Raw genomic sequence first — 16338 nt, forward strand, 5'->3', positions numbered from 1 at the left:
CTATAAATTAGTTGACCATTGCAGGCTTTTTCCATGGCCAATTTATATTTAATTACTGATAACATAAAAACCCAAATTAATGGATATGATGAGCCCCTTTTGCTCATTGCATTGATCTTGCTTATGGCTCCCAGTTGCCTAAAATTTACAGTTATATTTCCTCAGCCTGGACTCACATCCTAACCCATTTTTGCCAAGGCCTGGCTATACCAATTCACTCTATACTAACATTCCTAGGGACCTACAATTCATTCCTCATACGTGTATATTCATATGTGAGTCTTGGTGGCATTAGCTATTCACTGACTATTTCACAATATTTTTTTTAAGACTTATTTATTCAAAAGCGAGAGAAAGAGTGAGAGAGTAGGGGGGAGGGGCAGATGGAGAGGGAGAAGAGCAGATTCCTCACTGAGCTGGGTGTGCCCTACTTGGGGCTGGATACCAGGACCCCGAGATCATGACCTGAGCCAAAACCAAGAGTCTGATCCTTAACCAACTGAGCCACCCAGGCACCCCGCGACTTCACAATATCTTCTCATCTTCCATCCTCTTCTCTTTATACTTCAGGTCCCAAATTCCAGGTTACTTCCTTAAAATAATTTCTAATTCCCCACTGTTTGTAGGTTTGTATAACCCTTCTCATTTACATCATTTATTTTTATTGTATATTATAGATAGCCTCACACCACTCTTGATAATGAATTACACAAAGGCAAAGACTACATTTTGCTCCCCATCAATCATTCTATAATAGCCACAATGCATATACAAAAGCACATAACACCATGAGTATTTTGAAATTAAGAACTAATTATATATGTATATTCAATACACTTTACTGCAAAATCTTTTCCAACCTACCTCTGCATGGCCCACGTCAGTTGGCTGGTGAGTCATGGATTCCACCATGGAAGTGTCCCTTGACTCTTAATTTTCTAATCTCATTGTCTAAGCCAGGACTCCCATAATTTTTACCTACATTTTTGAAAGAGGCTAGTTTCCATGGCTTCAGGGCATTGCCTTTCAACATATCTCATACTAGGTAACCACAGGTATTTTTAGTGATTTAGGTATATCACGTTCTTGCTCAACAACAACAAACAGCAACAGCAGCAGATGACAACCTTGATGTGCCCTCAGGAGATATTCACCCAAGATATGAAGAATGTTAGTGGTTGGGGACACAATGAACTGAAAGTGGAAACCAGTACTGCTGATAATCAGTGAGAATAAGGATGGGCCTCCTGATGACCAGACTGCAACATGCCCATGAGAGGACAAACATCGCTCAAACAGGACACAGACAAGACCACAAACATGACTAAACATTCCCCTCCTCTGACCAGTAGTAGGGATTACTGCTTCTTTTCCATTACAACTCTAAACTCAGCTTCCACCTTCCCACCTCACGGATACCAAGTCATGAACTTGCCCCTGCTACTTACAGCATCCAGTTCAGAAGTGACTCTGGTTACCTTGATTCCTCCCTAAACTCACCAGGCACAACGTCCAAGTTCCATAAAAAGTCCATCCTTAACTCCCTTCAGGGTCACCCCCAAGTTTGCTGAGGCAGCACAAATAATAGATCTGCCCTCGTTGGGCTCTGGGAGTGCCCCTAGGGGACACACTAAGAACTTTGCAATTATAGATTATAACCCCCCTCCCCCATCCCAGTAACTTCTCTTTCCCAGAATGAAGATCACTGTCAATAATGAGAGGCAGATAATACTGATGAGAAAATGTTACTCATGGGTCTTGTTTGGAGGAAAAAGAGTAGTAGGTCAGTAAATCTACGGAAATAGTAAGCAAGGTGTTTAAGACACTGCACTGCTTCCTCTATCTAAAAATCACCTTCCTATCCTCTTAATAGATTCTCACACCAAAAATATACCTTCCTCCAAACACATCATGCACTTTCTTGTTATGTGTTACTGCTATGCCCATTCTCTAATTTACCAATTCCATTAACCATTCTCTACGTGATAAATCTCTATGAGCTTAAAGCCCAGACCAACTGTCATTTCTTCTGGGAAACTGTCACCAGTTCCAACATTCAGAATTAATCACCTCTTCTAGGCTCCCATAAGTCTTGAACTTGTATTAAACTTGATGGCGTACATATTCATCTCCCTCTCTGTATCGTGAGCCCTTTGGGTTTTATGAGTCTACTTTTTTTTTCATGCCCAACCCAGTTTCTTGAAAGCAGAGCAGCTCAAAACACATATAATTGATTCGTTTTAGAGGTGCTGACCCATGTAAACAAATTCTCAAGAAACTTCTTAATAATCCAGGATCCTAAGTTAACATTACAACCCAACAGTCACATCTGGTTTAAAAGCCAGGGGTGGTAACTTCTCAAGCCATTTTTAAAGGGCAAGTTTCCTGAGGAGGCCAAATTATAGATCCAAATATTACCACTGAGCACCAAATTACAAAGGAGATGGAATTTTCTAGAACGGTTCCAAGAACTTGTGTGGTATTCTAATGCACAGTAGTCTCCCATTCAGGAATATTGCTACAGAAATAACTGCTATAGTCAGCAAGAACCAGAGTATCTGTTTTCTTAAGAAAATTAGTTATAATGTTTTTACTTTTTGGTCCCCCACCACTTTTAAAGTCTGAATACATTAGGTTGTTGAACAACACAGATCTTCCCTTTTTTTCATCAAAAACTGTCAAATATCATCAATCCTATGTGGTCCAAAAAAAAAAAAAAAAGGTTGTATCTCCTACCTCCAAACTGTGCTGTGGTGGGTGAATAGATTTGGTTGTACCTTCCTTTAGTTTCATTCTACTCTGTATGACATGCTGCCATCATGAAGATTGGACTTGGTTGTCCATCTCGTTAACAACAGATATACACATCACTGCTTAAGGAGAATTCTTCCTGCAAATGGCAAATCCTAACCGTTGGCTATTTATTTCTACTGGTTTCAAACTGAGAGCAATGTTTTCTTGGCCTTGGCCTTGGCCTTCACTGCATTACGAAGACTAAAACCCCAAGACTGACGAAAGTGCAGTCATCCTTAGAGATTTATCGTACAGCTTCTGATCTATGGATATATCATTAAAGCTTAGAAGTGGGATCCAACTATGGTGCACGATGCACTTTGTTGCTGTGAATCTCTCTCAATCACTGCAAGCATAAAATAGTCTTCTTCTAAAATATCACATCAGGGTTTTTCTGATTAACAATCATTTCACAAGTATGGTGATCTCACAGCATGAAAACTGAGAACAAAGTTGAAGGCAGTTCTCATGGTACTAATTGAACATGGTTGATATCATCAATATTTTAAAAATCTTTTTTTCTAATAATATTTTTAACATTAAAGAGTAAAATTTAACTGTTGTAGGTTTTATTTCCAAATTTTACCACCTGGGAAATACTACTACCTTGGAAATCAATTACCATCTAAGGAAATTGATCACAGGTTGGTATCCTAAAACTTATAGATTTTTTTTTCTATTTCTTTTTTTTTCCTCCTAGAAATATTTGGCTCAGGCATTTCACTTTATTTTTCCATTAGTTATAGCCACAAGTTGAAGGTGACAACATAGTTTGTATAAGCAAGTGAGCTGGTTAAATGAACAGGGAGCTCTAAGTCACATGTTGATGGAAAAAATAAGAATATATAATTCAATGATAGAAGGTGTGATTCTTAATTAATGTGCTACCTACAAGACACATAAGTATTTTTTTTTTTAGCCTCATACATTTAAGGTTTTTGGAAGAGAATGCTAGCTCTTTTAAATAGAATTTTTGAAGAATAGTTTTAGATTTATTTAAAACTTGCAAAGAGAGTACAGGGTTCCCACATACTTCACACCCAGTTTTCTCTATTATTAGTACATGACATTAGTATTAGACATTGGTCATAAATTATGAACCAATATTGATGCATTGCTATTCACTATAGTTTATTCAGATTTCCCTAGTACTTTACTTGATGTCTTCTTCTGTTCATCCAGATATCACATTTCATTTGCTCCTTGTGATCATGCCTCCTTAGGCTTTCCTTCACTGTGACAGTTTCTAGGACTTTACTTGTTTTTTTTTTTTAGATTTAACTTACTTTAAAAATTTTTCAACTTTGAGTATGATCAGCACACGATGTTATATTAGTGTCAGGGGCACAAATAGTGATTCAACTTCTCTATACATCATGCTATGCTATGTAGCTACCATCTGTCATCATGCAATGCTAGAATTTTCCTTACTTTTGATGACCTTGACAGTTTCGAGAAATACTGGTGGGATATTTTGTAGAATGTCCCTCGATTGGGGTTTGTCTGTTGTTGTTCTGATGATTAGGCTGCAGTATGTGGGGAATAAGACCACAAAGATACATGCCATTCACATCATGACATATCAAGGGTATGTACTATTAACTCAACTTATCCTTGTTGAGGATAAGGATATCCTTGTTGTTGAGTTAACCTTGATCTCCTGACTGAAGTATAGTTTGTCATATCTCTCATATTAAAGTTACTCTTTTATCTCTTTCTATATTGCACTCTTTAGAAAAAAGTCACTATGTGAAGCCTACACTTAAAGGGTAGGAAGTAGGTGAGGGGGTCTCCTTGAGTGCAGAGTATCCACATAAATTATTTAGAATTCTCCTGCATAGGAGATTTATTTTCTCTCATTTATTTGTTTTTCCCATAAATTAAATAATTGGTCTAGACTCATGGCTATTTACTTTTGCATTGTCTGTAATCCAGCACTGATTTATTTATTTTCTTGCTAAAATTGTTACAGGTTTGGCCATTGGAAGCTCTTTCCACTAGCTCCTATGTCCCTTTGACATATCCCCATTCAGTTATTGTTTAAGCAGTTCACTTTTTGGCACATCATTTTTAGGACCCAGCTCATCTCATAGATTCTCTGACTTAGCCCTAGAATCAGCCATTTCTCAAATTCCCAGGTTTTTTTTTTTATTGAGAAAGGCGTTGAAAACAAAGATGTGGGCACCATGTATGTTCATTGTTTTTGGGATATAGTTGCTGTTAGGCCCTTTTAGCTGGAAGAGCCAGGAAATATAAGCACTTATACTATCTTATGTACTTTGCAAATCTGTAAGTATTTCTGTATGTATTTATCTGTATTTCTATTAAGATAAATATATTTATACTGATATCTCTAACTCTAACTCACTAACACATGGCTCATTTTAGCTTCCTTCCCTTGTTCATATGTAATTTCCACTCTAGCATGAGAAAATTGACTCCCACCATTCAACTTCCATTTAGTTAATGGTTTACTTCCAGAACAAATGTATAATGTTTCAAAAATGCTAACTGATATCTCCATGGGAAACAACTTTACCAAATTAAGTTCCTTGCTTATACACATTTTCTTTAGTTTTTGTTTTAGTCTCCATTCATTTTCAAAGCTATTTACTATCTTTTCCCCTAACCTCTTCGGAGAAGTTATTTGATACATTTGTAACATAATTCCATATTTTTGTCACAGTAACTTTCATCCTGGAATTTCCTGACATGCTAAGTGGCATTTTAAATATTATATATTAAGGTTCATTTTTTTTTTGCTGCACAAATGCCTAGTTTCATGTGCCCAGTGGAATGTTACCCTACAAAATAGTTTCACTACCTTACAAAGTCTCCTATATTCAACTATCCCTCTTCCCCAGAGCCCTGGCAACCTCTGATATGTTTATTCTTTCTATACTTTCATCTATCCCAGAATGTCACATAAATGAAATCATACAGTATACAGTATATATTACATCCTGTAAAGCTATATTATATATAGTGTGTATTTTAAGTCCTTTCTTTCTGATTTCTTTAGTTTAGCAACATGCTTTTAGGATTCATCCATGTTTTTGAATAGCTTGGTAGCTCATTTATTTTTTATTACTAAAATGTATTCTATTACATGGGATATATCCCAGTTTGTTTATTCATTTACTTACTGAAAACCATTTTGGTTTTGGTTTGGTTTTCTGAAAACCATTTTGAGTAAAACTGCTATAAACATTTGTGTATGGGATTTTGTTTGAGCATAAGTTTTCAGACCAATTAAGTAGAAACCTAAGAGGGTAATTTCTGGATCATAACTATGTTTCATCATGTAAGAAACTGCCAAACTCTTTTCCAAAGTTACTGTCCCATTTTTGCATTTTACCAGAAATGGGAGTTCCACCAGGAATGAGAGTTCTTTTTGTTCTACATCTTTGCCAGGAATTATTATTGTCAAGTTTGTGATTTAAGCCATTCCAATAGGTACATTATGGCATTTCATTGTGCTGTTGATGTGAATTTCACTAATGACAAATGATATTGAGCATTTTTTTCACATGATTGGCATCTGTATTTCACCTTTGGTGAAGTATCTGTTCAGATATCTTACTCACATATTAAACTGTGTTTTCTTATTGTTGGGTTTAAGAGATCTTTATATATTTCAGTTACTGTTCCAGGTCTACATTTTGCTAATATTTTCTCCTAGGCTGTGACTTACCTTCTGATTCTCATAACAGTGTCTTACGTGGATGTGAATGTTTAAATCTAATAAAGTCTCAATTATCAATTCCTTATTTAATGATTAGTGATTTTTTTGTATCTAACAACTCACTGCCATATCTAAAGTCATCAGATTTTTATCTTAAGTTTTTTCTAAACCATTTAGTTTTTAAATTTACATATGTGATCCAGTTAATTTTTGCAGAATGTGCAAAAGCCAGGTTGAAGTTCTTCTTCTTCTTTCCTTCTTTTTCTTTTCTTTTCTTTCTTTTCTTTTCTTTTCTTTTCTTTTCTTTTCTTTTTCTTTTTCTTCTTCTTCTTCTTTTTCATCATCTTCTTCTTCATCTTCTTCTTCCTCATCCTCTTCCTCTTCTTCCTCTTCTTCTTTTTTGCATGTGGACCTCCAGTAGTTCCACCACTATTTGAAAATAACTATCCTTTCTCTATTGAATTGCCTTTGCTGCCTCTGTCAAAAATCATTTGAATACATTTGCTTGGGTCTATTTGTTGGATTCCATCAAATAAGTGTGTATTGATTCAACAGTACCACTCTGTCTTGATTATTGTAGTTTTATAGTATGTCTTGAAATTGAATATTATAAGTCCTTCAACTTTGTTCTTTTCCAGCATTGTGCTTGCTATCTCAGGTTCTTTGCCTTTCCATATACATTTCAGAATCAGTTTGTTTAATAGGTTGCAAGGATTTTGTTTGAGGCTTCACTCATTCTATGAATCAAGATGGGAAGAGTTGACATTTTACCAATACTAAGACTTACAATCCATGAACATGGAATATTTCTCCATTTATAGAGATTATCTATGATCACTTTATCAGTGTTTTTAGTTTTATCCAAGCATGCCATGACGTCTATAAATTTTGATATATTTATACTTAAGTATTTCAATTTTGGCATTATTCTAAAACTTTTTATTTCAAATTTCATTTGTTGAACACCTGTGTACAGGGAAGTAATGGACTTTTATATAGTGTCCTTTATCCTGCAACTTTGTTATACTCACTTATTAATTCAAGGACTATTTACATGAATTCCTTGGAGTTTTCTACATACACAATTATTTTTCTTGGTGAATAAAAGCAGTTTTATTTCTACACTTCAAACTTGTTTGTTTTCCTTTCAAATCAGTATTGATTTTCAGCCCATGGCTTTCAGTATGATATTGAATAGAGTATTTCCTCAACTGGATAGAAACATCTCCAAAACCTACAGGTTATATCATAATTTCCAATTACTGAATACTCTCCTCATAAAATCAGGAACAAAGCATATATGTGCTCTCACCACTGCCATTCACTATTGTACCAGCAGCTCTGGCCAGCAAATTAAAAGGCCAAGACAACAACAACAACAACAACAACGACAACGACAACAACAAAGCGTAGCATGCAAAGCATGTGGGTAGGAAACTAATTAATTAATTAATTCTCTCTATGTAGCAGATCATTTGATAGCTTATGTAGACTATCTTAAGGAATTTACAAAATTTTCCAGTATTAAGTGAGTTCAGAAAGTTCACAAGAAACAATATAGACTGAAAAAATCAACTACATTTCTATATCATAGCAACAAATATATAAAAACCCAAATTAAAAACATACTACCACTTACAATAGTTCAAAAACTAAAATGCTTAGGTGTAAATCTAATAAAATACGTACAGGACTTTTATTCTGCTGACAACAAAATACTGATGGATAAAGAACAAATAAAATCCAAATAAATGAGAAACATTTCATTTTCATGTTTTGAAAGTCTGAGCATAGCTAGTTCTACCCCAATTGATATGCACGTTTGATGCACTGCCCATCAAATCTCCATAAGATTTTTTGCAAATATAAATGAGATTATTCTGAAGTTGTATGGAAAGGCAAAGTAACTAAAACAGCTAAAGTAATTCTGAAGAAAAAGAATAAAGAGGGAGAAATTATTCTGCTTGAATTCAAGATTTATTATAGAGCTATAATTACCTAAACTATGTGCCATTTGTAGAGGGATAGACATATAGACCAAAAGAACAGAAGAGAGAATCCAGAAATAGATTCGTACAAATATGTTCAATAAATTTTTCACAATGGATCAAGGGCAGTTCATTAGAGGAAATGCATAGCCTTTCCAATAAGTGGTGCTGGAAAAACTGAGCTTCTATAAACAAACAAACAAAAAATTGGACCTCACATCTTATATAAAGCCTAACTTCAGAGTTCATACAAAATTAACCTAAAATGTATTATGGATTTAAATGTAAAATATAAAACTATAAAACTTTAAGAAGGTAACATAAAAGGGAATTTTCAGGCCTTAACGCATGATGAAAGGTTCTTAGACATGCCATCAAAGCTCAATCCATAAAAGAAATAAATATCAATTAATTAGACTTCATAATTGTGAGAAATCCTGTTATGTGAATGAAAAGATAAACTTGGAAGAAAATAGTTGTTAACCACATAGCTGGCAAAGAACTCATATCTAAAATATGTAAAGAACTCCCCATATCCAACAGTTAGAAAGAAAAAAACAAAAACCATTCAATTAGAAAACAGAGGGCAGCCCTGGTGGCCCTTCGGTTTAGTGACACCTTCAGCCCGGGGTGTGATCCTGGAGACCTGGGATCGAGTCCCACGTCAGGTTCCCTGCATGGAGCCTGCTTCTCCCTCTGGCTGTGTCTCTGCCTCTCTCTCTCTCTGTGTGTGTGTGTCTGTCATGAATAAATAAAATCTTTAAAAAAAGGAAACATAATTAACAAAATGACAAATAATTATATTAACATATGTTTAACATCACTAATCATTAAGGAAAAGATATTTTTCACATACTTATTAAAACAGAATGTATATATTTTGGTGACAATACACAATTTTCACCAGACAAATACTGATGACAATACAGAAAAATTGGGTCTATATTTATTCATTGCTGGTAAGAATGAAAATACAATTACAATAAACTCAGCGGTTGCTTTCCTGGACTTTTATCTAAAAAAATCAGAAGTTTGTGCCTATAAAAAAGCCTGTATTCTTTTTTCAAAAATGACCTTTTTTTTTTGTAACAGCCAAAACTAGTAATGACTCTCAGTAGGCAAATGATTAGACTGTGGTGCATCCATATCATGGACTATTACTTAGCAAGAAAAAATAAATGAGCTATTGATTCACACTACAATGTGGATGGATCTCAGGGACATTATGCTTGGCGAAAAAGGCCAATCTCAAAGGGTCATATTATCTATGATTTTATTTCCATAATACCCTCGAAATTATAAAGACTATGGAGATGCAAAGCATATCAGTGTTTGCTAGGGGTTAGGAATAAACAGAGGTGGAAGGATGTGTGTAACTATTAAGGGATAATGTAAGGAAGGTCTCTGTGGTGATGGAATAACCCCATGTGTTAGTTAAGATGATTGCAGTCAATATATACATTTGATAAAATGAGGCAGAACTATGCACACATGTCAATGGCAATAATCTTATTTTTGATCTTGCACTATAATTATTTAAGATTCATTGGATATGGAGAGAATGGTTGAGGAGTACGTGGGATTGTTCTATACTACCTTCACAACTTTTGTGTATAATAATTTTAAAATGAAAAGTTTAAGTAGTTTTAAAATATTTTCATGACTTAAACTTTATAAAAGTATTTATTCATTAATTCAACAATATTAAATGTCTCATCTTCCAGTACTATTTTAAGTGATAGAAATTCACCAGTGAATAAAGCAAAGTTTCCATTCCCATGGGACTTCCATTGTAGTTGGGTCGGAACATAAAATAAGAAATTCAATCTGCACATGATGTGTCAGGTGGTGACAACAGGGCAAAGGACGATGAATGATGAGGAATGGGAGTGGAGCTTCTATCCATTGCAATCAGGGAAAGCCTCTGATGCAGTGCCAGGACCCGAAGTAAGCAAGGGCATGAGTCAGGAGCCTCTCTGGAGACAGTGTTCTAGGCAGAAAGGACATCAAAACCCTGAAATAAGAGAGAGATTGTCACTTTCAGAGAAAAGCAAGGAGCATATATGACTGGGCTATGAGCAGGAAGAGGTTGGGAGAAACTGGAATCAGAGTAATGAGTAGCCAGATTGTGTATAGCTGGTAAGAACTTTGGATTTTACACTAACCTGGTAACCCCTTGAAAGATTTTGAGAAAAGTGCAATAAAGATTAAGATGAAAGAAAGTAAGGCAATCAAAATTTAACATTAAAGAATATTGCAATGGTTTTATTTATTAGATTGTAGAAAGGCTTGGAAGGATGGCATAACCCAAGAAAAAACCTGCCACTCATAAATATAACCCATTTTTTTGTGATGAAAATGCAGAAATAATATTTTTAGACAGTTTAAAACGCCAGTATTATTAAAGTTGTTTATCTCTTGTGAAATGTCAAGATATATCTATATTTAAGATATTTGGTAGAAAGTTCCTTCACAAAGATATTATGGTGCATAAATAGTTCTAATCTCTACAGATTCATCTACCCACATAAGAACATGCTCCATGTATATAATATCCATCCGTCTTGCACTTTAATTATTTTATTTGTTCATTCATTATGTATATATGGGGCATATTTTATTCTGTAAAAATTTATATTTGGTAAATACAGATGAATAAGATGAAATTTCAGAGGGTGCCTGTCTGGCTCAGTCAATTAAGTGTCTGCCTTCGGCTCAGGTCATGATCTCAGGGCCCTGGGATCAAGGCCCGCATCAGGTTCCCTGCTCAACAGGGAACCTGCTTCTGCCTTTGCCCTTTGCTGTTACCCCCTGCTCCTGCTCTTTCTCTCTCTCAAATATATAAATAAAATCTTTTAAAAAAAAACATAAGATTTCAGTCCTCTATCACTTCTCTATGTTGTATAGGTAACTGATATATAAAGAATCCCAATGCAAGCATGTGGGAGAAAACTCTATAACAGAAATAGATGTAAGTTATGGCAAAAGAAAAAAAATATCCTTCATGAGTCCAGATGTGGCACTTGATCGATGCTGAAGTTTAAGTAGGTGTGTTCCCAGTAGCTAAAGGAGAATATTCTAGGTGTACACCTAAATAACTCAGTACCCAGGCAAAAAAGTGTGAAATATGATCAGTGGTTATAGGATTGGATTCTTAATTTGTATGGTGCTTAGTTATGCAAATAAGAGCTCTGAACTATAGCTCCAGGTTACACCTTTCATGGGCATTTTAACCTCAATATGTCCATATTCTTGGAACTAAAGGTGACTGAATATGGCTTGGTGTCAGGACATTGAAAAAGAATTTCCAAATAAGGCTTCAGAGATGGACAGAAAATTGAACATTGCATCATAAAAAGCAAGGACTTCATTTTGTAAGAGAAGGGGAATTGAGATAATTTTAGTAGAAATTATCATGATCATATTTACCTCAGAAGCTCTGTTCTAGGAGCAGAATGGAATACCATTTGGAGAGACGTGAAGCCTAACACCAACAAAACCACTTTGCAATCTATTTCAATACTCTAGTCTGGAAATGGTCACTTCTGGAGCCAAAGGATTATTTAGAGAAGGAAGGGGTACTTGGGTAATGAATAAAGAACACAACTTGATAGGAATTGAGGGGAGGGAAGTAGAAGATTCAGAACTGCATAGATATAGCAGGAGGATGAGGGGATAGAAGTGTCTAGGCAGCTGCAAGGGTGTGAGTAAAGATGGTAGAGATGATGTTATCACTGACGAAGGCAAGAAAAGAAAATGGGGGGGGGGGGCAGGCAGTGATTGTGGGAAAAGCCCAGTGCAAACTTAGTTTGAGCACATCAAGTATGAAGTACACATATGTGAGATTGGGACTAGAAATACAGAAATTAAAAAGATCACCTTTGCGTAACAAAATAAATATTAGCAGGTGCCAGCACCACTTTTTTCAACAACCGGCAATCTTTAGGATCCTGGTTTAGGTTAGGGTTGTAACAGAGTTCAATCTGGCAAAGTTAGGGTTTTTTTGTTTCTGTTTTGCCAAACGGGACATCATGGGGGTACACCCCAGAAATAGCCTTTGGTATTGCCTAGAAAAGACAAGAGGAGAAGGAAAAAGAAAAGAAGGACAAGAAAAGGGAGGGGGGAGGAGGAAGGACGAGGTGGAAGAGGAAGAAGGAAGTAGCAACAGCAGCTTACATATAAAGAAATTCTTTATCCATCACAACACTTTGTGGTGCCTTCCCAGTATCAGCCCACATCCCTGGGGAAAAGGAGTTTTGTCTGTTATTTGTCTTTTGAGATATCTTCCTATCATAATTAGATATTGACATCTAGGTGGAGGGTCCCAATCCCATGTCTTTTCTCAATAGAGCAGCTGATAACTATGCTGTATCAGAATGATCCTCTATACCAGTGACAGGAACGATGGAATGTGCAAAGCAAAAGTAGCACATATTGTCACTGGTTAGGTCTGTGGAGATTATATGGAAACATCATATGGGGTAGAGCCTGTGGCATTGTTAAATTACGGATTAGCTCTGATCTCATTCTTGAGCTGATATCAAGTGCAGAACAGGTTCCCCAGTTCTAATTACAGACTCCCTTAACAGTCACTCAATTCTTTAATAAATGAACAAACTCATGAATTTCATTTGATTTTAACAATGGAAATGATCTCTAGGTGAGGTTTGATCTATATATCAGAAAGAAGTATGTGTATGTGCTGAAAATATGGCTTAAATATGACATTGGGATGAGTGATGATGGCAAGGAGTTAATGGTAATGATCTATCCCAATGGTGAAAACTTAAAGGTTATCATCAGTGACAACACTGAGACTTGCTTCACAAACATGTCATCAGTGCCCTCAGAAGAACATGGTAATGTGCTAGGACTTCTCAATGTCATATGGTAAGCAATATACATGTTCCGGCGTAGAAACATTGTCCAAGGTCATGTAGAAATAGTAAGAGCAACAACAATAATAAAAAACAAACACGGACATGAGAATCTATATTAATTTAAAAATTAGAATACAAGGCCCAAAGATTTTAAACTAACAAAAATCTTAGATTCTGTCCCCCAAGACCTTGTAAGAATGTACAAGCTCATTCTTACTTGCCTTCTGGCTCAGAATATTTCTACTCTGAACAAGATTGAGCAAAATTGCCTTGTGAAGTTTAAGGATCTGAAAGCCCAATGAAATTCAGAATGAATTTTGTCACTAGAAAAAGTTAAATTCATTAGATAGATGGAAGACAGAGAACAAGTGATGGCCAAAAAGTCATTGGCTATATGCACTTTTCATTGGTAATTGGGCAATTGGAGCTGATTAAAGAATCACTTAGGGATCTCTGGGTGGCGCAGCGGTTTGGCACCTGCCTTTGGCCCCGGGGCGCGATCCTGGAGACACGGGATCGAATCCCACGTCGGGCTCCCTGCATGGAGCCTGCTTCTCCCTCTGCCTGTGTCTCTGCCTCTCTGTCTCTCTCTGTGTGACTACCATGAATAAATAAAATCTTTAAAAAAAAAAAAAAAGAATCACTTAGAACAACAGCCAGATGTTATACTAATTGGACATACATTTAAAAATCATGCTATATTATCTTTAATTAAATACAAAGACCTTCCCAATCATTTCACTCACTCTTGACTCTCTTCAATAATGGTGAAGTGGATATTCTTTTCCTTGAGGAAGAGAAATCCATGATTTGTTACATCCATTCACCACTAATAAAAATGTTGGAGAGCATTAGCATCTTTCACATGAAACACATCCAGAGAATCAGAATGTCTCTCTCTGCTGGTGGTCATACCAGCTCTTCCCAGGTTAGCACCCTCCAGTCACCATACACAGGTTCTCAATGTCAAGTTTGATGAAACTGGTCATTTTGCCAGTCTCAAAATCAATCAGAATAGTGAATCAGTCGGCAGATGAGGGGTGCCTTTTGTGCCCACAAAGAACTTTCTCACCTTTCATGACTTGCACTTAACCTTCTCAGGTGTAATATGATGAACAACAAAGTAGCACTTGGTGTCATAAATCATATGGAAATTTTCTACAGTCTTGTCAATCCTGATGGCATCCATAAAACTGGCAGGGTAGGTTAGATCAGGTCAGACCTTGCCGTCAATCTTCATGAACTGTTGCATGCAGATCTTTTTTACTTCATCTGTCAGGGCATACTCAAGTCTGTTTCTTAGGAGAATGATGAGGAGGAGACATTCTCTCAACTTAGGGGGGCTGGCAGATGGATGAAGAGCAAACATGGTCATTTCATCTAGCATCTAGTGCTTTGTTGTTGCTACACACTTCAGATGTTTCTGCTGCCCACAAGCCATGGCTATGGTAGGCATGTAAAAAGGCCACATTTGATTGTTTTTTGATAAAAGGACAATTTTAGCTCTCTTACACTTTATTCCCTAGGTGACCAAATTGACTTAAAATTCTTTTTTTTCTAAGATTTTATTTATTTATTCATGAGAGACAGAGAGAGAGATGCAGAAACACAGGCAGAGGAGAAGCAGGCTCCATGCAGGGGGCCCAATGTGGAACCTGATCCCAGGACTCCAGGATCATGCCCTGGGCCAAAAGCAAGCGCTAAACCGTTGAGCCACCCAAGGATCTCCAACTTAAAATTCTTAACAGTTTAATTTTCAACTGCCACTGAAGCTAAAGATACAATTAAAAAAATACCCTGATGATGCATATGATATTTATTATTACTGTTTTAAATTTAACACAACATAAATGCTAGCACAATTATTCAAAAGAGAAAATTAGGGGATCCCTGGGTAGCGCAGCGGTTTGGCGCCTGCCTTTGGCCCAGGGCGCGATCCTGGAGACCCGGGATCTCGAATCCCATGTCGGGCTCCCGGTGCATGGAGCCTGCTTCTCCCTCTGCCTATGTCTCTACCTCGCACCCTCTCTCTCTCTCTGTGACTATCATAAATAAAAAAAAATTTAAAAAAATTTAAAAAAAGCAAAAGAGAAAATTATTGAAAATATGGTTCACAAAGTCAAAAGAATAGCTAAAACTCAATTTGGCCTCAGAGAGGACAAGACTTTGGATCTCATCCAAGATCCAGATAGTACAAATTAATAATCTCTTAAGGGTTTCAATTTTTAGAAGAATACTTTTTTTTTTTTTTTTAATTCATGAGAGACAGAGAGAGAGAGATGCAGAGACACAGGCAGAGGGAGAAGCAGGCTCCATGCAGGGAGCCCGACGGGACTTGATCCCGGGTACCCAGGATCAGGCCCTTGGCAGAAGGTGTCGCTAAACCGCTAAGCCACCTGGGCTGCCTAGAAGAATCCATTTTAACCATTTTTTATTCACCCCTGAGTTGCTTAGGTAAAGATTCAGACACTCAGAGCACCTGGATGGCTCAGTTGGTTAAACATCTGCCTTTGACTCAGATCATGATCCCAGGATCCTGGGATCAATTCCCGTATCCCAGGCTCCTAGTTCGGTGGGGAGTCTGCTTCTGCCTTTGTCCTTTCCCCCTGCTCATGATTTCTCTCTTTCTCTCTCTCTCAAAAAAATAAATATTAAAAAAAGAAAAAAAGATTCAGATGCTCAGGAAAGAGAGTACAGTGAACTGAGTTATTCACAGCCTGTTGGACTCTTGGCACCTTTCTTGCTCCCTCAAGCCACCACGCAATGGTGGAAAGACAGTATGTGGGGCTCTTAGATACATTTGGAACTTCTTTTAGCTACACTGAGTTACCATTTCCTTGATTTCTGATTGTCAGTCAGTTTAAACTTGCCAAATAGAGCCATCATTCAACCAAGATTGTTCTGATTAGTCTTATTACACACTTAATTCTTGATGTATCTGGTTTGTGAAAACCTACAAGGATTTAACCAACTGCCAAATAAAATTAAAGTT

The 16338-nt window shown here is 36.5% G+C and overlaps 1 pseudogene; it reads right to left on the minus strand.

Moving 5' to 3' along the window:
* Positions 1–14088: 14088 nt before the first annotated feature.
* Positions 14089–14787, minus strand: LOC121497652 (annotated as a pseudogene).
* Positions 14788–16338: the final 1551 nt, after the last annotated feature.

This window comes from Vulpes lagopus, chromosome 8 (assembly GCF_018345385.1).
Source record: "Vulpes lagopus strain Blue_001 chromosome 8, ASM1834538v1, whole genome shotgun sequence".
Taxonomy (NCBI): domain Eukaryota; kingdom Metazoa; phylum Chordata; class Mammalia; order Carnivora; family Canidae; genus Vulpes; species Vulpes lagopus.